Source organism: Biomphalaria glabrata, chromosome 16 (assembly GCF_947242115.1).
Source record: "Biomphalaria glabrata chromosome 16, xgBioGlab47.1, whole genome shotgun sequence".
In the NCBI taxonomy this organism is placed as follows: Eukaryota; Metazoa; Mollusca; class Gastropoda; family Planorbidae; genus Biomphalaria; species Biomphalaria glabrata.
Genome location: NC_074726.1, coordinates 12,278,120 through 12,302,855, shown reverse-complemented (window position 1 = coordinate 12,302,855; position 24,736 = coordinate 12,278,120). Strand labels below are relative to the sequence as shown.

The 24,736-nt window shown below is 38.4% G+C and overlaps 1 protein-coding gene and 1 long non-coding RNA gene across 5 annotated transcripts in view; one reads left to right on the top strand and one right to left on the bottom strand.

The window, feature by feature from the left end:
• The window catches only part of LOC106057284 (uncharacterized), a 93,196-nt gene continuing 68,460 nt past the window's right edge, over positions 1-24,736 (top strand). For 2 of the 4 annotated variants that reach the window (XM_056014141.1, XM_056014140.1), the window contains exon 1: positions 6,661-7,258. The gene's annotated coding sequence lies outside the window, so the exon portion shown is untranslated. Of the gene's footprint in view, positions 455-6,660; positions 7,259-24,736 lie in introns of those variants that run through there. The other 2 variants (XM_056014142.1, XM_056014143.1) reach the window with 2 other exon arrangements.
• On the bottom strand, positions 8,790-13,054 carry LOC129923393 (uncharacterized). Its single transcript, XR_008775349.1, has 3 exons — positions 12,630-13,054; positions 9,965-10,452; positions 8,790-9,632 (listed from the first exon to the last, which is right to left on the bottom strand). It is a non-coding gene; the product is annotated as an uncharacterized LOC129923393 (long non-coding RNA).

Genomic DNA, 24,736 nt, shown 5'->3' with positions numbered 1-24,736 from the left:
CTGGTGTCGGCAAGCGTACAGGCAGAGAACATATAGTGTAGTGGTCCTCTGTGAATAAGTATCAGTGGTTTGGTAACGTAGGGGGGATGCAGTCTTTTATATATGTAAAGATAAAATCTATATACGTCATTTATATGTAGATATAATACTGCAGAAGAAAATAATTAAAAAAAACAACAACATTGGAAGTAAAGAAAAAGAAAAAGGAAAAAAAAAGTGGAGGAGAGAAGAGAAAGAAGAGAGGGAGAGAAAAAAAATGAGTATGGAAGAAAAAGGGAGATTACCGATTAGTTAAGCTACGTGAAGGGAGAGAAATCATATTTCTTTGCACAGAATATTGTGAGCAATGACCTACTCACGAGCTACCGTGTTCAATTCTTCATTTTGGATTTATTATTTCTCTTCGTCTCTGTGTGTTTAGATAGCAACCAAAATATTTGAATGTTTACACACCGTAAGTAAATGTGTTGTTCCATTTCCGGTCGTTTTTGAAAGCACTGACCTACACATTAACTTCTGTATGAACTCATTTATAGGCTTGTTTGTAATAATTCACAAAGTACGAATTATGAATTATACAAAGGCATTATAGAGAGTAGTCGACACACTTAAAGAAAGGTCTCTGGGATGTTTGTTTTCAAATATTTTATATTGTACTCAGAGTTTTTTCCTAAATATTTTGTCATTAGGAATAAAAAACAACAACCACAGAAAATACGTTTTAAAAAAACAAAAGCTTATATTAAGCGTAGTTGTATCCATTAGTCTGGATCAGTCATGTCATTAAATTTGTAATAGATCCAGACGAACAATTATAAATCTGTGCGATTAATTATATTTGTACCAATTGTTTTTGTTTATCGCAGTTTCATGTTGCTATCTTTCTCAATACAATATGACTATATTACTTGCCTTGACCAATTGGGAAAGGTGTTGGGGGAGAAAGAAGGGTGTATCTGGGTGATTGCTTTTTGAATAATTTTTTTTTTTTAAATGTGACCCTGGATTTGAACTCGAGAGCTAAAGCCTCCTCTCCCTCCTCAAGCCAGTACACTAACCACTTTGCCTAGGAATCGCTTATGAAAATAGTAGGTATTATAGTTATCTGTTGTTAGCTTCAAACTTTAAAGAGGCGACCTACAAAGTATAAAGGGGTCTAATTCAACTTATAGCAACACATCAGTCATGTGCAATTTCTTTCCTTTGTTGGAGATACCAAACTAATAGGTTAATAATTTTTTTTTTTTTTTTTGTTGATTCTTGTTTTGTCATGTCAAAGAAATAATTGTGCACCGTTTCAGTTTGATTCGAAATTGGGTTTGGGAAAAAACAGTGCACACACTTTTTTTTAGGCAGACAGATCGACAGTAAGAGTTTATATAGTAAGTCAAAGTCAAGTTCCCCTTTCAGACCTAGCGGACAGGTTATGTAAAGGTCATCAGTTTCTGTGGCCCACAGTTAACGATGGTGTCATGTGGCCAGCACAACGACCAACCACTTTTACTTTTCCCCAACTAATGTCAGGTACCCATTAGAGTTGGGTGGACTCAGGGGTGCCCGAAACTAAAAATCCCAGTCTTCACCAGGATCCGATCGCGGTACCTCCGGTTTGAAAGCCAAGCGCTTTACCGCTCAGCCACCCCGCCTCCAAGAGTTGATATAACTTTGTAAAAGGGTGGGAAAAGTGGTGAGGTTCGGAAAGGAAATATTCCGATTATTCCTGTATTGTCAATTGTCCTTTCAATCGTGTATATCTCTAAATAAATCTGATATCAATGTCAGATCATGTTCCTATAGTTCAGTGTTCTATGGATGCGTTTATTTTTATTTGTATATGAATGGTATATTTTCATATCTTATAAATTATAGAAGTATATCAAAAGAGAAGATAATTACTTCTTACGTATTTCATATGTCAATCTAGAAATGTATGTTAATCAGTGTTGGCTTAAACTCTGCCAAGTCGTTGGTTTTCCAGGCATGAAACTCATCTTATCTTTCTGAGTATTTGATTATTTACAAGCCTATCTCAACTCATCCTGTCTTTCTGGTAAATAGTGTTTACACGTTATTTCTCCCACACCCATTCTCGGATCAAGCTGAAACTTCGCACAATTATTTATTAATATAGACAAGGCATGAATCAATAAAACAAAAAGTAACCAATTAGTCGATTAATTTCTGGTAATTCATTATTTTGTTTAATAAAAACAAGGGAAAATAATACTTCAGTATTCACATATATGTCTGAATTTGTTGGGTTTAGTCCCCTTAAATAATTGTCAACGCTATTTCTCCGATCAAGTTGATAATTTAAACTATTATTTATTGTACTTTACAAAAACATTAATCAATAAACAAAAAATACTCAATTAGCCAATTAATTATTGGTAATTATTTTTTTAAATATCGAATAAGGGAAATAGCTTGTAAATTATTAGTAGATATAATTTTAAGGACGGAGTTCTTCCCCTTTGGATAAGCTTTGTTTTTTTTATGGATTTTTAAATATATTTCGCTAGTTAGGCTTTGTTTTTTCTATTTGCATGTTTTATTGTCACTTTACTCCCAAACTATACAAAGTTTGTTTTGTAAGGACCTCCCCCTCTCCCACGTGAATACACACGAAACACACGCAGAAATTACATATTGTTTTAAACAGATTGAATTTGCGTTCTTATCCATTTAAATATAGTTGGTTTGGGCACGGGGGTTCACAAATAAAGAACGGGGAAACGCACTGGTAACACTTATAAAGTAGGTATTGGAAAGACCTCATTTTATCGGGAGATGTTCATACTAAGACTAAACACATTCATCCAATCTGTTAACTCTTCTGATTTCTAGGATCCGGTTTACATTCATTAAAAGAAATATAATGCAACGAGCTGACCCGCGGCGTAACATACGCGCAATTTAGTGACAAGATTGCTTGCCCTCACCCCCCCCCCCTTCCCTCTCTTTTTTTTCTGAGCTGCGCTCTCCGCCGCCGAGAAAGTTACGTGGGGTAACTCTAGTGCGACTTGCAGAAATAAAATAGTTATCTTTCCATGACCTTTTCATCGAGGGTTAGAGAGTCGGCGTGCGTGGGTCTTGTCCCGCATGGTTGAGCGAAGTAGAGAACTATAAATACACAAATATAGGTAGACAAATCTTGACAAAAAAAATAGTAAGACAGTTCTTGACACAGACACAAAAATAGGTAGACAAAACATGACATAGACACACAAATAGGTAGACAAATCTTGACATAGACACAAAAAATAGGTAGACAAATCTTGACATAGACACACAAATAGGTAGACAAATCTTGACATAGACACAAAAATAGGTAGACTAATCTTGACATAGACACAAAAAATAGGTAGACAAATTGACATTGGACAGAAATTTCGATATTTTTTTCTCTAAATAAATTGTTCAGAGTCCCGTGCAAGGAACCCCCCACAATCGGAGGCCCTAGGTGGCTGCCTAGTTTGCCTATGTCTAAAGCCAGCCCTGTATGGAAGCTTGCCTCCATCTGCTTGTTGTTTGAACAAACGTCTGTCTGGAAAAGATCCAACCAGATGTAAGATTTTACATCCCTATTATCGAGAGCTCGTAAAGCCAGTGCAACGGACTCGATCCTTAGGCACCCCAATGGGGGTTCTGATTTTCTTGCCTATTGGCCCAATCATCTCCGCTAACGACCGCTTCCAGCAGAGTGCCACGTTGAGGCCGAGAATCATTGCCTGGGTCATTACTCACACAAATGTACAGCGAGACAGAATTTATTTATCAGAGCTGCGCGTACCCTTGAAGGTAATCTACCTAGTAAACGGGAGGTACTGATGGCGGAGAAAGTTTTTGCATATGAACATTTGCTTTAGGGCACAAGCCTATATACATAATACCTAGACTGGAAAACGGAAAAGGAAACAAAGTCTTATCCAATAATGATCAGATCACAGACCTATATATATATATATATATATATATATATATATATATATATATATATATATATATATATATATATATATATATATATACGCAGAATTAAAAGTAATGCCAAGGATACAATTTTGGAAAACCACTGTCGCCAACTAAAATAAAAAAAAAGTTTCTGATACAGCAGAGAGCCTAGAAATTTGAATCATGGGTGCTGAAAAAATGTACAAAAACTATCAGATCTAAAATACATAGCTTATCAGTACAGTTGGATTGTGTATAATGGATACATAAAAATGTTAGCTCTAATATTTACTATCTTATAGGAAAACACTTTTGTTTGAGAAAACTAAAAGAGAATCTATTTGAAAATGCAATGCTAAAGAGGTACTTGAATTTATAAAATACACGGTCATGCAAACACCAGGTCATGGAAGCGCAAGCTTATACACACATAGGGTCTTACTAGCACAAGGTCAAACACACATAAGGTCATAAAGCACAAGGTCATATTCACATAAGGTCATACAAGCACAAGGGTCATAGGCACATAAAGTCATACAAGCACACGGTCATACAAATGCAAGGTTATACAAGCACAAGGTCTTAAAAAATAAATTAATAAAGTCTTACAAACGCAAACGCTGTGTTATGAAACACAAGTTCATACAAAACACAAGGTTATAAAAAAAAGGTCAGACAAAGATAAGATCATTCATGCACGAACACGTTATAAAACACAAGGTCATACAAGTGCTAATTCTTGCAAGTACAAGGCCGTACAAATACAAGGTCATATAAGCACAAGGTCACACAAACACAAGGTCATACAAACACAAAGTCGTATAAAGTCAAATTGGAAAACATGCATAGAAACACAATCTTGCAAAGTAAAGCAAGATCTTTAAATCACTAGGTCACACCAACAAGATAAGTAATACACAGTGATACAGTCATAGGAATCGTAGTGCTACTAACATGCCGGATTTTAGTGAGGTCCTTTGCAGGCCCCTACCGTCTTCAAGCTTTGATATAGCTTTTTATAGTATTACTAAATCTACTAGCATGTCATGTTTATTAAAAATATAAATATTAAGACAAAGAGAAAGGCACATTCCTCGTCCCATATGCTAGGACAAATTTGTACAAGTGCTCCTTCTTCCCTAGTGCTATTAGAGCATGGAATGGGTTGCCTGAGCTAGCCAGGAAAACCAGTGACTTGGCAGAATTTAAGTCATTGGTTAATATGCATGACTAAATGCATGACGCGTAGGATGTAATCATCTTTTTTGAAGTAACGTCTGTATTATGTAAGATAAGATAAGATAAAAAGAAGTAGAGCACTTGTTACATTTGCTCTCATTCCCTTTATTACAATACCTCTATTCAGTTCGTCTTTTCGTGGAAACCCGAGAAGAAGCTGGGATGGTGGACGCGATTCTCAAAAACGGCTCTAACAATTTTCCCAGAAATTTGACAGTTGATGTATATCGTGGGGAAAAAAATTAACTTGCTCGTTGGCCACACTGGGAAAAAACTCTCTATATACAATGAAGAATACTGACTTCCGAATGCGATTCGGTAGTAACGGAGTAAAATTACCTTAGACAAAAATCCAGAAATCTACAAACCAAAATGACACACCTTTGATGTTGTCTTCGTGGCCAACTCGAGGTAGTAACGTTTCTATTGTTAATGAATTCTTTAAACAAAGTTAAGTTCCCCTTTCAGACCTTGTGGTCTATAGGGCATATGATGTAAAGGTCATCTGTTTCTGTGGCCTACGGATTACGAGGGTGTCATGTGACCAGCACAACGACCAACCGCCTTTACTTTTCTCCATCTATGGTCAGGTGTGGACTCTGAGGCACCCAAAGATCCCAAAATAAAAATCCCAGTCTTCACCAGGATTCGAACCCTGGAAATAACGTGTACAAAATATATACCAGAGAGACGGAATGAGTTGATATATATATATATATATATATATATATATATATATATATATATATATATATGGCTCCTTCTGTCTCGGAAGACAATGTTGATATGAGCTTTGTAAAAACTGTTACCTATGTAGGATGACTCGGGTAAGTACCAGGGGACACTTTGATACCAATTAACCCACACTCTCCAACCTTCTCTAGTGAGCAAGCGTTTTATTTTTAAATCTCCCTTTTTAAATTGAGTTATATGGGTAGGTGATACCCCCTCTCCCACCCATTTGTTCACATGTGACCCCATGAAATAACATTGTATCTAGGCCAGTGATGGCTCTTCAAAGACTTATGTCCTTACAAACCTAAAACCACTGCTCTCAAAGCACTGTGGCATCTCTTCACACAGCCACCTTAAGCAAACCACCTCATGGACACTCACTCTGACATAAGGCGCGTGCAGAGCAGAACTCACTCACGCGTGCATGGACATAAGCAAACACAACCGCATATCTAAAGAATCGCTTATATCTGAACGCCCAACGGGCCTCAGTTCCAAAGTAAACAAACACTATGGTCAGGCGATTCTCCTCAAACCCTGTCTTTCTACCCGCACCCACCTCCCTCTTTCTCCCACCCTCAATATCAGCCCTCCCCACTCCCTCACTATCCATCCGCTCGCCATAACACTATTTTTCTCATCCTCACTCTCCCTCTCCCTTGCTCCCAGCCCGCCCCCCCCCTCTCTCTCCTCACTCTCGGTACTAGCAGTGTAACGTCTCCGAGCGCTGTTCCAAGCGACAAGGATTCACCGTCAGGCGATCCAAGATGGCGGCCAAACCTGGTTCGATTTTATGAAGATGCCCAGATAAAAAGCGAGAACAAAATATGAACGTGCGCTATAAACTTCGTGTGTGGTGAATTCTTCATCTCTGAGGATACAAAGGCCATAGGTCTTTATACATGCTTCTTGCTATTCATTCTTTATATATATATATATATAAATTAAATTGTGCATAGTTAAAATAACTTGTATTCTGTTCTTAATGCTACACAGATGCATGGTTTGCATGCGATAGATAGGGGCACTTTTCGAGAGTATGGAAACAAATATGTCTTCTGCGCGTTGAGGACTTCAAAGGGTTGGAGATTATGTGCCATTCTGATGTTGGTGCGGATTTCGGTTCTGTTTCGTATTCGTTGCTGAGGATATCGCTGTGCCCACCTTGTGGATGATGTCGCAATTCGTGTGCTTTTTCTCTTGAGGATCGTAGAGTTGTAGTCTCGTGTGGACACCACAGCGTTAGGATGGACAGTCTTCGATCCCTATTATGTCATCGATTCAGCCATGTTGTAGCTAGGCGGTGAAGACACAACTCTCTACACTCAGGGTAATGCTCACTGCCTACTGTGCCTCTATTTTTTTTGTCTATCCTACTATTGTCCATATATAACAGCTTTGCCGCCACGATATTATAGGCCTTCCAGCTTTCATTGCTATTTATTGATTGATTTGCTCATTTTTGTTTGTTTTTTTTAGCTTCGCTTTTTTTTTTCATGTGTGTTTTTTGTGAATGTGCACGCGCGACCGCGTGAGAGTGTGTGACGTGTGGGGTCAGTTATGATCTAATTAAGCTACATACATGCGCAATGCCTTTTGATCCAATATATACATCTATGATCTATATACGTTATAGAGTCTGGGTCTTAATGTGAATGAATAACATGTATGAGTTGTCTATTGTAACGTTCTTGTGGCAAGGTTGGGAATAGGATGTACATGGCGCAATCTCATGTGAAGGCGTTTATATATATATATACCTAGCCCTTAGTCTGTTGGACCGTTGGGGCACCACACAAAAATTGTCAACCGCCTTTCTCCATTCCTCTGTGACTTTTACCTTGGACAGAATCTCTTTCAATGGCAGGCCCATCTATTCTTTTATGTTGTCTTCCCATCGCTTTCTCTGTCTGACTCTTCTTCTTTTTCCTGGTACTGCTCCCTGAAGGAAGGTCTTAGCGAGCCACAAAGACCTTGTAATATGGCCTTAGAGTTTTAGGTTGCGTTTTATTACAATTTTTAGCAGGTCACCGTGAGGTTCAATCACTATGGTAACCTTGTCTATAATTTCTTCGTTTGTGTTTATATATATATATATATATTGTTACGAATTTCACTATCCAGGCTCTCTGCAAACTGCACCATACACCACCAACTTAAAGAACTTGACAACTCAGGGCTCCAAAGTAACGTAACACTTTAATAGTTGATGAATAACATACTGTACAATTGGCAACACGTCTTGCACTGGCCTCTCCGTCTCGTTCCGGGCTTGCACTGGGTTCAACAGTTCAGGACTGACTTCACACACTAGGCTCGTTGTGTCGGACTCGATCACAGACCAAGATCAAGACGCCGTTCGTCTCAACTGTACTTGATAGTACTCCGCACTGAACCGTCGTAATGCTCCGTACAGCACACCACACCGCTGAGCTGTGCTGTAGTCGACCGTGTTCTGAACTCTTGTCGTGAACCTCCTTTCTGAACCTTGCTGTATTGAGCCCCTTTTCTCGACCGTCTTGACTGCGACACCTCCTCTCTTATATAGGGTCCCTACTGGCCTTCTCGAACCGGACAGAACGCCGCTCGACGTTTCTAGGTGGTCAGATGACTACAACTCTCGTGACGCTCCTGAGCTCTGTTCACGACGGCGATCCTTCCCGAACCGTCCTGTTGATACTCGACTCGGCTGACCGTCGTAGCTGTCACGGTTGACCGCTCGTCTAGCGCTGGCCTGGGGCGATTTGCGTCGGCTGACTACACACGTACCACTACCCCCATCTGTGCCACCACCAGGTTTATAACAATATATATATATATATAATATGAAAAAACACATTTAACAATTTAATAACTATGATGAAAATCCAGTTTCTAAATGAAACGTTTATTTGTAAATAGCTAAAGACTTTCTATATCAGTGCATCAATAAGCAAAACATAATTTGCAGGATTGTTAATTTCATTATCGACTCTCTGAAATCTGCTTGCAGTCGCCATTCAGTCATCAGACATCAGTTTTGTCCTCTTCTTGCTAAACTCTGCCCGTGTAGATCCCAAAAATAAACTATTCGATCATTCTCTAAAAATAGCAGGTAGAGATCATACTGCTTTACCGTTCCCAACATTCTATATATAGTAGGCCTGCATTACACACTACATGGCAAACATGTGTTCCTTTTATAATAGAACTCTGAGCGATTCACATTGCTAAGAGAGCAGCGACCATTGCTAAGAGTGACCATTCTAAGAGAGCAGCGACCATTGCTAAGAGTGACCATTCTAAGAGAGCAGCGACCATTGCTAAGAGAGCAGCGACCATTGCTAAGAGAGCAGCGACCATTGCTAAGAGTGACCATTCTAAGAGAGCAGCGACCATTGCTAAGAGAGCAGCGACCATTGCTAAGAGAGCAGCGACCATTGCTAAGAGTGACCATTCTAAGAGAGCCAGGACCATTGGTAAGAGTGACCATTCTAAGAGAGCAGGGACCATTGGTAAAAAAGCAGTGACGATTGCTAAAAGAGAAGTGACCTTTGCTAAGTGAGAAGTGACCACTACTAAGAGAAACGACCATTGTTATGAGAGCAGTGACCATTGCTATATACAGTAAATTTTAAATGCTCGTCTTCAAGATTCATTCTAGATGTTTTATTCTTGCTGCATGTCAGTTTTTGGGAGTTTCACTAGCTGCGGCAATGCTGTCACTGTGGAGAAGATGTTTGCATTGAAACAACGTTTAGGTTTCATTGTTTTGTATTATACTTTTTCTCTATCTATCTATCTATCTATCTATCTATCTATCTATCTGTCTGTCTGTCTGTCTGTCTGTCTGTCCGTCCGTCCCTCCCTCCCTCCCTCCCTTCATCCATCCATCCATCCATCCATCCATCCATCCATCCATCCATCCATCCATCCATCTATCTATCTATCTATCTATCTATCTATCTATCTATCTATCTATCTATCTATCTATCTTCTATCTATCTATATTTTCTATCTACCAGTCTGTCTGTCTACCATTTGGATATTTGTTTACCTACATGCCTGTTTGTCTGTCCATCTATTGTCCGCCGTTTTGTATCTGGCTGTATGCTGACCAACAACTTTATTTCCATGTTCCCTCAGTTTGTCCTTGCAATCTGACTCTACGTCTATCTATTTATCCAACCAGACAATTCGCTATACCCCCCCCCCAGTAGATTAAAAATCAATATGATATCAGCTGCTCACATCAAGCTACAGCAAAGATGTACTAAGAATGTTTTCTGTATAATGCAGATTCTTAATGATTCTTGCTACGAGTTTATGCAAACTCCTTTTGACCAGAACTAGATCTAGATCTAGAAGTCATTCAGAAAATCCTTAGGCAGCTCTGTATTCCTCCATGGCTATGTAACAGAAACAAACCTTAACAATAAATAAAGACAACCTAATGGATCATCAAATTTGAAAGACCCCTGAACGATGTCGACCTGAATTGTTGTGTAGGGTTGTCTTGTCTGTTTCTGGCGATGTAATCTTCTACTGAAAAAATAAATAAAATAAAGACTAAAAAAAAATGGAAAAAATAAAATAAAAGTATCATATACTTTAGGTAGGCCTATATTCAGAACTCACAATTGTAGCCTACAAATATTTAACAGCCTTTACATCTTATCAACAAGCAGGGCAAGTTTTTTTTCTCCCTGTCACAGCTGCTCATTGTTTTGTGTGTGTTGTGGTTTAGGCCGTGTAATAAGCCCTAGATTCCAACTGCAACAGATTGAGTCCATTATGAAATCTTTATTGTTTAGATTGCAGCTGTTCGAAGCATAATGATTAATTACTGGACATTATGAATGAAACGTTTTAGTTTGTTCAACTTGTTGGGTTGAATACGTTCAGACTCAGTCCCCGTCTGTCTCTCTCTCTCTTTTTCTCTCTCTCTTTTTCTCTTTCTGTCTTTCTCTGTCTTTCTCTCTCTCTCTCTCTTTCTCTCTCTCTCTCTTTCTCTCTCTCTTTCTCTCTCTCTCTCTCTTTCTCCATCTCAAACTCACTTTCTGGCCTTCTTGTCCCGATTTTGTTCTTTTCCCTTTTCTATTTTGTTCAAGCCTCCTCCCCCACCCCCTTTTTATTTCTCATTCTCAAGAATCTCTTCTCAGTATTCTCGTCCATCATTTGTTTGATACTGTTTCTATCTCTTCTTTTACATTTGTTTTTTTTTCCATCTTCACTCTTTTTTTTTTTTTGTTTAAATTTAGCCTTTACTTCTTCTCTCTTCGTTATCTTCTCTTATACCTTCATATTCTTCCTTTCTCTCTCTCCGTTCTCTCTTTCTTCACGCATGTTCTTATTTCGTTCTTCCTGTATCTCGACGAACCTGTTTCTTCTAATATCGTGTTGTTGTTGTTGTTGTTTTTCAATTCGTTTTGATTCAACTTTTGACACGCTTTTAAACGTCTTGAACAAAGCTGACACAAACACACCTATACTAAATCTGATCCAGATTTGGAGACATATTTAAAAAGGTGACACACACACACACACAAAGTGCAAGAATAAAAGACAGTAAAATAAAATAAACAAAAAATGAAAAAAAAAAAACGAACATTGTAAGACTGCGCAGATCTATGAATTCAAGGTCAGGTATGAGTAGGCTATGACTGGAGTCAGAGAAAGGTGAGTAAGCAGCATGGAATCACTCATGTTGTTCTATTGTTGAAGATGAGACCTTAGCTACCTTACGTAATGTCGGTATTGGCATATGTCCGTGCTCCTTTTCTAAGTATTCTAAAAGGTGTTTCTACTAATTTCTAATTAACTTTTTATTGGTTTTAGAAAATTTGCATATTAATTTAATCAATTCATCCTTAATTTCATTGTTCTAACACCGGATCAAGAGCAACTACCTTGAAGGAATTGGATAACTCATGGCTTGATTTTCCGGAGAAGATCGTTTTTCAAATTTCATTTGAATAAACTTCTTTGGTTCTCCCCTGTCAGAAGGACGATTTCAAAGTCTGTTCACCTTGCTAAAATCTGTCCATGTTTGTTAAAATCTGTCTTAAACCTGTCTATATCTGTTAAAATCTGTTCACGTCTGCTAAAATATGTCCATATCTGTTCAAATATGTCCACGCCACCTAAAATCTACTAAAATGTCTCCACATCTATGTCAATCATGCGCGATATTTTTCCAATCTTTTTAGCAAAAATGATTCTTTTTGTTCTTTGATCTCTTCTATATTTCACCTGAATAGATCTATAGCGTGTAGACATTTGTAGTCACCAGGGGGCGCTGCACTTTCTCCCTTCTTTCTTCTACTACTGTGTATAGCACCTGCAATCCAGGACCCTTCCTTTTTGCTCGCTATCCATGTAGATCCATCCAGTGCTACTTTCCCCCAACTGTTAGTGTCGATTTTGAAGAGCTTCATGTCGCTTTTATATACATCAGTGTCTAGGGCAGGGGTTCTCAACCTTGGGGGTCGATTGACGATTTGCCAAGTGTCGCCAAAGACCATCGAAAAAGTCTATTCCTCTATTGCTGTCTGTCTGAGCCGGGGGTGGGGGGGGGGGGTCGCTACAGACTGGGGGATTGTAAAAAGGGTCGCCGAGCTTAAAAGGTTGAGAACCGCTGGTCTAGGGTCTCACCAACATATACGACCAATGGTCCTATGTGTTTAAAAAAATACTTGAAATACAGGGAGATTCTATCTTACCTTCTCTCAATTCTACTCTTTCCTTTTCTCTTGTTCTCACTATTTCTTCCTTCTCTCGCTCTCTTTCGCCCTCACAAAGAATAAATGTTAGATCTTCAAAACAGGCAAGAGATAAACAGTCAAACAGACAAGGTCAACGTCTCGATAAAAGAAAGAAATAAAAAATAATAGAAAAAGATAACAGATTTCCTCTAGAAGACTTTAAAAAAAAACTTTTACTGAAAAAAAAAAACCCAGCGCGTGTTTTTCGTTCCCAATACTATGACGTGGTCTGTTTTCATTGATCTCTAGACAGATAACGGGGATGATAACATTGCTAACGATTCTCCCCCTCTCACGGTGTTCCATAAGGTGAAACGAACGTTTTCATTTTCTTCCTGAAAGTTCGTTTTTCCAAAAGCAGTGTCTCTGCCACTTACTAGCTTCAGTCGACCCGTTCTTTTTTTTTTCGATAAATTTACTATCTCAATGATTTAATTTCTTAATGATTTACTTTCTTAATGATTTACTTTCTTAGTGATTTACTTTCTTAATGATTTACTTTCTTAATGATTTACTTTCTTAATGATTTATTTTCTTAATGATTTACTTTCTTAATGATTTAATTTCTTAATGATTTACTTTCTTAGTGATTTACTTTCTTAGTGATTTACTTTCTTAGTGATTTACTTTCTTAGTGATTTACTTTCTTAGTGATTTACTTTCTTAATGATTCACTTTCTTAATGATTCACTTTCTTAGTGATTTACTTTCTTAATGATTTACTTTCTTAATGATTTACTTTCTTAGTGATTTACTTTCTTAGAGATTTACTTTCTTAGTGATTTACTTTCTTAGTGATTTACTTTCTTAGTGATTTAATTTCTTAGTGATTTAATTTCTTAGTGATTTACTTTCTTAGTGATTTACTTTCTTAGTTGTTTACTTTCTTAGTGATTTACTTTCTTAGTGATTTACTTTCTTAATGATTTACTTTCTTAATGATTTACTTTCTTAATGATTAACATTCTTAGTGATTTACTTTCTTAGTGATTTATTTTCTTAGTGATTTACTTTCTTAATGATTAACTTTCTTAATGATTTACTTTCTTAGTGATTTACTTTCTTAGTGATTTACTTTCTTAATGATTTACTTTCTTAGTGATTTACTTTCTTAGTGATTTACTTTCTCAGTGATTTACTTTCTCAGTGATTTACTTTCTCAGTGATTTACTTTCTGAATGATTTACTTGAAGTCATTACCACTAGAACCTAAGTCGGCAATTAATGGAAAGCCAGCAGATGTGACACGATCTATATTTAAACGAACTAAAGCTGAAATGAGCTGTTCTACTTACACGCATTGTTTTAAACGATTGCTCTTGTATAGTGTGGCATTCATGCGTTATCCCTTGCGTCAACCGCTTCAGACAGTTTTCTCGTGTGAGCCTACACCGAACTATTTTTTATTAGTAAGAAGATTGCTGTTAAAAAAAAAAGTTAAAATAAGAAAGTCTCTTCGAGGGCTTATACTGAAGTACAAGAGACATTCGAGACAGTATAGAATTCTTGTTTGAAATCAGTGGCGCAGCTAGGGTTGGGGGGCTGGGTGTTCAAAATCCCCCTGGCCCCCAAATGAGTGTCCAAAATTTGTTTTTAGTTTAAATATTACGCCCTTATCTCATGACATGATGTCGAATGTCAAAATGCAGGGGCCCCCTGAAGAGGTCAAGCCCCCCCCCCCGCTCGGGCCCCAAATCCCTAGCTACGCCACTGTTTGTAATACGTATTTGTACTAGCTTGGGTAGTCCTACTATCATCCTTATGTTCAACATGATGTCTTGTAACGGACCGGGTTTGTTCACGCAAAAGACGTCTCCAGAAACAATAGTACGTCACTGGGAGGAAATTCCACTGCTCTGGCCCAAGAAAGACGGTTAGACAGTGGAATGGCATTGGCGAAGTCGTAATGAAATGTTTGTTTTAATACAATGCAAGGTCATGGTCTTACTTAAATGAAACGACGTCACTTAATAAACCAATTTAATTTTGTTAATATTGGAAACGATTTTTTTTTACTTACTATTCTAAATATTCTAATATGGATTTATAACTTCGATGTTAATACAACAGTTGTTTTTTTTTAATCTTTGAAAAAGAATAAGACCTATTTCGTGCCTTTCCCCCATTGTGTCTGCCCGTTTCGCCTCCAGCCCTAGAAAGCGCGCCCCCACAGTTTGAGAAACGCTGATTTAAACACATCATGCATACATATCTTCGTTTCCATAGTCTGCTAATTGAATGTTATGAAAAAAAAATATTGCTAAATGTTGTTATTTTGTTTCCCCCCATTTATTCCCATACTCTTCATGTTTGGCGTTACCCCAACTTTAGATAAACTGCATTCTCCTGTAAACTTAGGCACAATGGCGGGCGGGCAGAGGGTGGGTGAGGTGAAAATCGCCAGAGGTTTGATATCTTATTTCAAAATAAAGGAAAGACAAATACAATTACTGTTCTCTCTTTCTCCTCCCCCTCTCTTACTAATAGAAATATTGCACCCCCCCCACCACCAATATACTAGGTTACACTAATGCAGTGCTTCCCAAACTGTACTCCGAGGAAATCTAGTGTTCCGCGAGGCCTGAATAGATGTTCCACGAACTTCTGGAATAATAAGCTTGTAGGCCAGCACGTGAATCCACCTCTCTCAAAAACTTCAGCAAACTGTTCCACTGAATGGACCTCATGCCAGCACGTGAATCCACCTCTCTCAAAAACTTCAGCAAACTGTTCCACTGAATGGACCACATGCCAGCACGTGAATCCACCTCTCTCAAAAACTTCAGCAAACTGTTCCACTGAATGGACCTCATGCCAGCACGTGAATCCACCTCTCTCAAAAACTTCAGCAAACTGTTCCACTGAATGGACCTCATGCCAGCACGTGAATCCACCTCTCTCAAAAACTTCAGCAAACTGTTCCACTGAATGGACCTCATGCCAGCACGTGAATCCACCTCTCTCAAAAACTTCAGCAAACTGTTCCACTGAATGGACCTCATGCCAGCACGTGAATCCACCTCTCTCAAAAACTTCAGCAAACTGTTCCACTGAATGGACCTCATGCCAGCACGTGAATCCACCTCTCTCAAAAACTTCAGCAAACTGTTCCACTGAATGGACCACATGCCAGCACGTGAATCCACCTCTCTCAAAAACTTCAGCAAACTGTTCCACTGAATGGACCACATGCCAGCACGTGAATCCACCTCTCTCAAAAACTTCAGCAAACTGTTCCACTGAATGGACCACATGCCAGCACGTGAATCCACCTCTCTCAAAAACTTCAGCAAACTGTTCCACTGAATGGACCTCATGCCAGCACGTGAATCCACCTCTCTCAAAAACTTCAGCAAACTGTTCCACTGAATGGACCTCATGCCAGCACGTGAATCCACCTCTCTCAAAAACTTCAGCAAACTGTTCCACTGAATGGACCTCATGCCAGCACGTGAATCCACCTCTCTCAAAAACTTCAGCAAACTGTTCCACTGAATGGACCTCATGCCAGCACGTGAATCCACCTCTCTCAAAAACTTCAGCAAACTGTTCCACTGAATGGACCTCATGCCAGCACGTGAATCCACCTCTCTCAAAAACTTCAGCAAACTGTTCCACTGAATGGACCTCATGCCAGCACGTGAATCCACCTCTCTCAAAAACTTCAGCAAACTGTTCCACTGAATGGACCTCATGCCAGCACGTGAATCCACCTCTCTCAAAAACTTCAGCAAACTGTTCCACTGAATGGACCTCATGCCAGCACGTGAATCCACCTCTCTCAAAAACTTCAGCAAACTGTTCCACTGAATGGACCACATGCCAGCACGTGAATCCACCTCTCTCAAAAACTTCAGCAAACTGTTCCACTGAATGGACCTCATGCCAGCACGTGAATCCACCTCTCTCAAAAACTTCAGCAAACTGTTCCACTGAATGGACCTCATGCCAGCACGTGAATCCACCTCTCTCAAAAACTTCAGCAAACTGTTCCACTGAATGGACCACATGCCAGCACGTGAATCCACCTCTCTCAAAAACTTCAGCAAACTGTTCCACTGAATGGACCTCATGCCAGCACGTGAATCCACCTCTCTCAAAAACTTCAGCAAACTGTTCCACTGAATGGACCACATGCACCACATCGATAGGTCGCGTTATAATAGTGATAAAACAGCGGGGAAAAAACTGTCACTTGATTACCATTGTTGATTAACATTTGATCGTAATTTGTACAGAAGAGATAGAGAATCACGTGGCTCCTTGTTGTTTATTTACGATTGGTGAATGAGGTCCATACTCAGTATTACTCAGAATGTGGGAAGTGTTCCGTTAAGGAAAATGTTTTGGGAAGCACTGAACTAATGCCAAGGAATAGCCAAGGGAACAGGAAAACATGATTTCTTCCCTATGATGTTCGATCATTTCTCATTGGCGATGAAGGAAATGTCTATATTAGATATACGCATGTGTGAGCTCTATATGTGTGTGTGTATGTGTGCGCTCTGGTTTTACTTTGATGTTCTCACCTCATATCCCCCTCACATCCTCCTCACATCCCTTCACATCCTCCTCACATCCTCCTCACATTTCCTCACATCCTCCTCACATCCCTTCACATCCTCCTCACATCCTCCTCACATTTCCTCACCCCCTCACATCCTCCTCACATCCCCTCTCATCCTCCTCACATCCCTTCGCATCCCCTCACATCCTCCTCACATCCCCCTCACACCCTCCTCACATCCCCTCACACCCCCCTCACATCTCTGTGAAATAGTTTCGTTCTGCCAATGAGCAGAAGAGCTTGTTTACTGTATTTTAGCATTGTTTTCTTCTTCTATTATAAATAAATACAACAGACACCAGAAACATGTCGTCTGTAAACCTGGTGTCTGTAAGTTTTACAGAACTTGAAATTAAACAACTGGTTATTTATTCTAGGTGATTGCACTGCTGATGATCTGAAGACATCTATTTCAGACATTTTTAAAAGACTTTTGCGTACCGACAATTCTTCTTATTCGTTTCTGACGGAGATTCTAGAAAACATCTGTTTGAGAATTCTTTTCCAAACGTATCTGTGGCCTATGTATGTAATTGTGTATGGTTTACACACCAGAAGTAGGAGGAAGGTTGAAAACGAACGTCTGGTGATCACAATTGCACAACCTGTGACAGATGTGGATCTAGGATTGGTCTCTTTATTCACATCAGAAGTTGTGCAGGGAAGAAATTATTTCCGGAAACGTCAAATTCCACAGATCTATTGATCTCAAGATAATCTAAACAATGTTAAAGTCTTTAAGTTGAACTATGCTGTTGACAACTAAAAAAATAAAAAGAATTGAGCTATAATTTGAGAATATCTTGATGCGCGCCAGTTGATCGAAGTCTCAAATACCCTTCATTACCACTAGGTTAATGCCTTACTGCCCATTAGTTTTTAAATACGTTTCAAATCATTGGGTGAAATTTAAAATCTATGTTTCGTTATAAATGGAAGAATATAGAAAATTAAACTGTGTAGTGCTAAAAAGTCCTTTATTTTGTACACCGGTTACAGTGAAATGCTTGCCATGTATGAACATCTCTTATCTAGCAGTTTCGCAATATTTGGTCTTGTACAGTGATGCCTAAACTACGGCTAGAGGTCTATAGACCGCCTGTAACACGATGTTTTCCTGACCCTCGAAACTTTTGTCAGTCTGTCTATCTATCTATCTATCTATCTATCTATCTATCTATCTATCTATCTATCTATCTATCTATCTATCTATCTATCTATCTATCTATCTGTCTGTCTGTCTGTCTGTCTGTCGATCTATCTATCTATCTATCTATCTATCTATCTATCTATCTATCTATCTATCTATTTTTTTGGATAACGAACTGTAATTCACACATAGATCTACCATCGTTATCGACAAACATCACCAAACATCAGACAGTTTTTATTTCGAAGTATTAAAACGTGGAATGAATTTCTGCATCATCCCAAGAAGACCAAATAATTTTGTAAAGTCTCAGTTTCTTAAAACAACAAATGGATTTACAAGATGAGAGAAGATGTCATAGAAAATATTAACTGGACCTAATTACATCGTTGATTACATTAATACAAATATTATGCTTGCCTTATATCATAGATTCTAATTGTTTCGAAAACCAACCCTCATCGTTTCTACCGGAAGTGTGTAACCCTCTAAAACTCTAAGTTTAGCATCAACGATCCGGTGGTGTATTGTTTATGAAAGTTCATGGTTTTCTGAAAGTGAACGCGTTTATGTACAAACGTATAACATTTGAAAACGAGAATAGTTCGTATTAACTGGCGTCTACAGTACCATTCATAGATCGCAAGGTCTGAAAGGGGAAAGTTTACTTTTTTTAAAAACTTTACTTTTTTTTTACTTTAATTTTTTTTTTACAATACCATTCACTTTTGTCCTTTTATCTTTCGCCTGGTGTGGATGAGGCTTCAAGTCCTTAATATTTTATTTTCGTGGGCGTTTAAAAACGTTACTGGCTTTGAAAGGAACAGAGCTCTTTGGCTGTGATGTTCAATAGAGACAGTTACGACGTTTGCGTTCCTCGTTTGTTCAATGTCAACTGTACACTTGAATTATTTGACAATAGAGAATGTGTAACATATTCGTTGACGCTTGCTAGAACTCTGACGAGAAAAGAAAAGATTAAGAAACAAAATCATACAAATTGGCATTCAACATGCTGCCAACTGTTTTTTTTAGAAACAAATATTACATTTCATACTTTTATCGACCCAAAGTTGCAATGTCGTGGAATACAAAATAAAGAAAGGGAAAAAATTATTAAAGAGTTACAAATACTTTACATTTTTGTTGTTGTTATTTCTCACTTGTTCAGAGTTAACATTTCTAAATAATTGACTTCAAGACTTTGTGTTATATCTATATTTTAATAAAATTTTCACAGCTCACTATGCAAAAGGATCCATTGTACCATAGATCAAAAAGTTCATTTATCTAAGGACCTATTCTACCACTGATCCTAAGATTTATTCTTCCATGGACGTAGGGACCAATTCTACCATAGACATAAGATACAATCTACCATAGACTTAAGATACAATCTACCATAATGACTGATTGGTCGTGAGGTATGCGCTCTTGTACAGTGTCTCTGGACTGTCGCCACAATGTTCACAGGTTATAGCCTAACCGTGGACGTAGTCATCCCCTGACGTCCCTGTTGGAGGTCAGGTGTAGGACGTTATCTTCTTTATTTCTGAATGAACGTCCGAAACTTACAAGTTAAGTCAAGATATAAGGATACATTCTACCATATCCACTCTCTCTGTCTATCTAGCTGGAGCTGGTACAAATTCAGAACACGTTTTTATTCCAACACCCATTCTTGCACCAAGATGAAATCTAGGCACACAATTATTTATTTTACCTACAAAAACATTAACGAATCAGTCAAATAATTACTGGTAATTATTTAGCTTAGCGCCAAAAAATGGAAAGCAATCCTTCACGATTGAATGAAATAAATAATGCAGGATTTGTTACCTTCGATAATTGTACACGTTATTTCTATCACTTTCCATTCTCGGAACAAGTTGAAACTTTACACAATTATTGATTGTATTTAACAAAACAAGAATCAATTGAAAATGTTAATAGTGAATAGATATTTGTTAATTAATTATTTCTTTTGATATTGAAAAGGGGAATAATATCTACATTATTGAGATATGTACTTGTAAATGTAGAGTTCATCCTCTCCGAAAAGCTCATTTTAAAAAGTATAATAGTCTCTCTCATCTCTCATATGTCCCTTGGTTTTTGTCGTAGGGTGCTGAAACCACTTCCGTCCCTACGTTGTTTCAAGTCAGCAGTTGTTCTTAGCAGGACATCAAGAGAAAGGTCGGTCCATTCTTGTCCAGATAGCCTTTTTCATGGCGACCCTTTCTTGCTGCTCCTTCCTCAGTACATTGAAAGATGACTTTAGACAGTGAGTCATGTTTTACAATATGACCGAACCAGCTCAGCTTTCGTCTCTTTACAGTATTGAGCAGTTCTTCCAGCTAGAATGTTGACTTGTAAAAGTACAAACTCATTGTCTACTATTCATGATCTCTAATACCGATTTACTCTCAAAGGCTTGAATTCTTCTTTCAGCATCATCATTCAGTGCCCTACCTTCACAACCATATAGGAGTACAGAGACCTCTTTGGAAGAATCCAATTTTTTAATTTTACTCTCCAGAATTTTTACACAGTTTGCTCATGACGACATATACCAATCTTAAACGTGGCTTTATCTCTTTTATTGATCTGCCATCTCTTGTTAAGTTTGAGCCCATCTATTTAAATGAGTCCATTTCTTCTAATGTCTGACCATTCAACTGTTTTGCAGCATCTCGTACTATCTCCACCACAGAATATTGCTTCGCTTTTTTTTCAGAACTGAATTCCATGCCAACTGTTATAGCTGCAGCATCCTTGCTTTGCACCTGGTCTGCATTTTCTCCATTGAGGTCTATATCGTCTGCAAGCAGGATATTGGAAATAGTCCGCCCGTTTAATATTCCCTTAATCATTAACGTTTATTTTCCACTAAGAAAAAAACAACAGCGTATTGCTTCTTCCTATTAACAGTTCTCTTTGTTAATTCAGCCACTAGATGGCGTTTCTTTTCGGCATCAAAACAACGAGAATACTTTACATTATGCCAAAGTGTCGAAGAAGTAAAAAAAAAAAATCGATAATGAGTTAAAAACAAAAGCAAAACACCGGCTGACATTTTCAGAGATGACACCGGTTGTCAGCTTAGCAAATATTTGTTCTGTAATTGTTGGAACGACATCAGAAGACTGCTTCCGCTGGCGTAGTCCAAATAAAATGTGAGCTATTCTTTGGTGAAATTATTGGATAGAGTTTAAGAGCGAGTGTTTGGATAAGTTGACTTCTAATGTGCCATTAACCAGAAGTGATTCGCTTGAAGTAAGTTTTGTTTTTAATGATATAATTAAAAGAAGAAAAAAAACAAACAAACACGTGGGATTGTCTTCAGACACGGGATAAACTGAGCCGTGATCGATCGTTAGTGTAGGCTTGAACGCTGACCCACAGATTGTGACGTTGCAGGTCAGTGTTGAGGCCTTCAACTCATAGAATAATAAGACCACTTTCACGGTTAGATATAAAGACAAAAGCGATATCAAGAAGGACACGAGAAATTAATGGTCTCCTTAAAACGCCTCCGACTCAGTTGACCTACGTGACTAAAAGCATGGTTTCACTCTAGATGTTTGTTTTTTTAGTCGTACGGCCACAAGAGTTGAACCAATCACACAGCATTAATTTCAGATGAACGAAATACAAATGTAGACTAGGGGGCGGCCCAATCCCGTGCAATAGGAAAGATACAAAGACATTGAAAAAAAAAATCGTCCGTTTTTTTTCGGCGTCCAGTCGAAACCGCGCAGTCTGCAAGTAGCCTAACTCTAACCCCAACTTTGGTGACGCACGTGTTTGACATGCCAAATATAGAGAACTAGTCGACCGGCGGCGTAGCACGCGCCGCTATTTTGCAGGGTCGGCATAGGACACTGCAACCTTTGCGACCGCAGTGGGCCCCGCACTTTCATAGGTCACGCGCTAATTTTAGGTGTATAAATTATTTAATTAAACCATTTTATAACTTGTAACAGATTTCCCGCGGCCTCCTGTCGATTTACCAGGAGCTCCTGGAAATCTCCTGAAATTGCTAAATAGACGAAAAGGTCCTGGAAATATCCGTAAATTATTAAAAAGAGTGATCTTTCCTTTACTTCTTGTCCAAACTCTTGAGCCATGAAGAGAATTATATAGATAGATGCCTTCTTCCACTTAAACTATCTGAAAACAATGGCGTTCTTTTTGGAAAAATATAGAGAGGATCAAGGATTAGACAAGGCCTTCAGAATTTCACCTTGAAGAATGTTTTTGTAGACAAGGCCTTCAGAATTTCACCTTGAAGAATGTTTTTGTAGACAAGGTCTTCTGTATGTATTACACGTTCACTCTATGACTTACTTAAAAACCAATGTGCAACTATCAAGTGGTAGTAAAGGAGAGCTGATAAACTGTTGCCAATAAAGATAGTGTTAAAATTATAGCACAATTTTGTTTTTAATTTAGTTGGCAGAAGTTCAGTTTAGCGTCCTAGTTCTAGTTGTTTAGAGGACAGAAACGGACAACGCGACAGTTTTAGGTGAGTGACAATTGTTGATGCGTTGATGTGGTTGGTTGATCAATCTTATAAATCTAGTTGAGTGTAGATGTTATACGCGCGTTCTTTACAAACACAACCAACAGAACAAGATATGATATATATGTGGGAAGCGTGGTCGAGAGGCCAAGTGCGCTTGAACTTGGCTACCTAGAAGGGGGCACGGAAAACCAACTCCTAGATACCCCCTCCCCCCACTGGTCCACAAATGAGATTGGACCAAAGCGCTCTGAGCATGCTATAAGCATGAAAGTAGCGCTATATAAAAGCTATAATAATAATAATAATATATATATATATATATATATATATATATATATATAATACTGCTAAACAACACAACAGCACATCTAATACAAGAACTTGACAACAGGAGCTTCAATAAACAATGTAGCGGTTTAATGACAAATACATCAACAACAGCCAATAAACACAATTGGCTACACTTCAAATGCTTTGCATCACAACAGAACTGCCAAAGTAATCACTACAATCTCTCTAGCTCGTACAGCTACATTTTCGAGGACTCACTTTTTAGCACACAGTCCTTACTTGCTTACTGCTTGCTGTCCTGGACTCACTGTCTTTTGTTACTCACTGTCTCTAGTCCGTGAAGGCTGTGGATCACATGACCACAACATGGGTCATATTTGCGTAAACTAGCAGTACTGTCCCTTGTCTATCGACAGCCGTTGACCTGTGTGATTGGCCTTAGTCGTGTGTATCCTTAACCCTTTCAGTCCGCCACTGGAGTTACTACAATATATTGAATAAATCCAGCTATTACCTTGAACAACAATTTATTTACAAAATAAGGGCGCAGTCTACGTCGTCTCTATACTACAAGCTTGTCTTCTTCGTCGTTTTTCGTCCGTTGATTCTTTTCTATTTCCGTTCTCACTTTTTAAATGATCTGACGCGTCACTCAGGAAATACCCGATTCAACTCCAAACTTCTACGCTTCTCGCTATAGTGTCACTACACATTAGTTAGAGGCTAACAATTTAGAGTCACAAGTCAAAAGTAAGCAAACTAAACAAGTTAGAGAAGGAGGTATATAGATTTGATGCTATCGACAAGACAACATTGTCGCCCTGTGAAGAATAAACTTACACACACACACACACACAGCTTGAAGTATTTTTAACGTTCCCTAAACAAACACGCCGGACTCATTTGCGAAATATTTCTCAACACTTTAGGAAGCTTGATCTGGACCAGTTACTTCCGTAACAACACCGAAACATATCTTCTGATTTCCATGAAGCCAAATGAAAATGGGTAAATTTGGCTTTGCGGCTTCTTTGTAAGCATTTTGGTGTTACATTTACACGAACATGTCATGGCTTCTGTCATTTAAAAGAACTTTGTCTCAAATTTGGTATAGGTCTTAAAACAAGGATGTTTAGGCCCATTTCTATCTTGTCTTCTGTACATTCTGACACCACTTTTCGTGTAAAATATTTCGACACATTTTAATTAAGAAATCTATCGTTCTGACTACCACCCTGTTTGTTTATATTCCTATGCAGTGCAGTCTTTACACATGAAAAGGCCCTAAGCTATTCGAGACATGGTCCAGGTATTATATGTCAGTGCTAAATATTTCTTGGGGGCCCTAAGCTTGTGTTACCTAGAGGTAAATCAGGCCCTGCTTCTATGCATCGCTGCTACTTATCATCCTTGTGGGGAGCTAGTAGTTTAAACATAAAGTAAATTGCTGCTAGTTATTGTAACAATGAGATAGAGTTTCCTTATTGATTTGCTGTGTGTCGAGAGGGTGAACGAAAGAAAACAAGGTG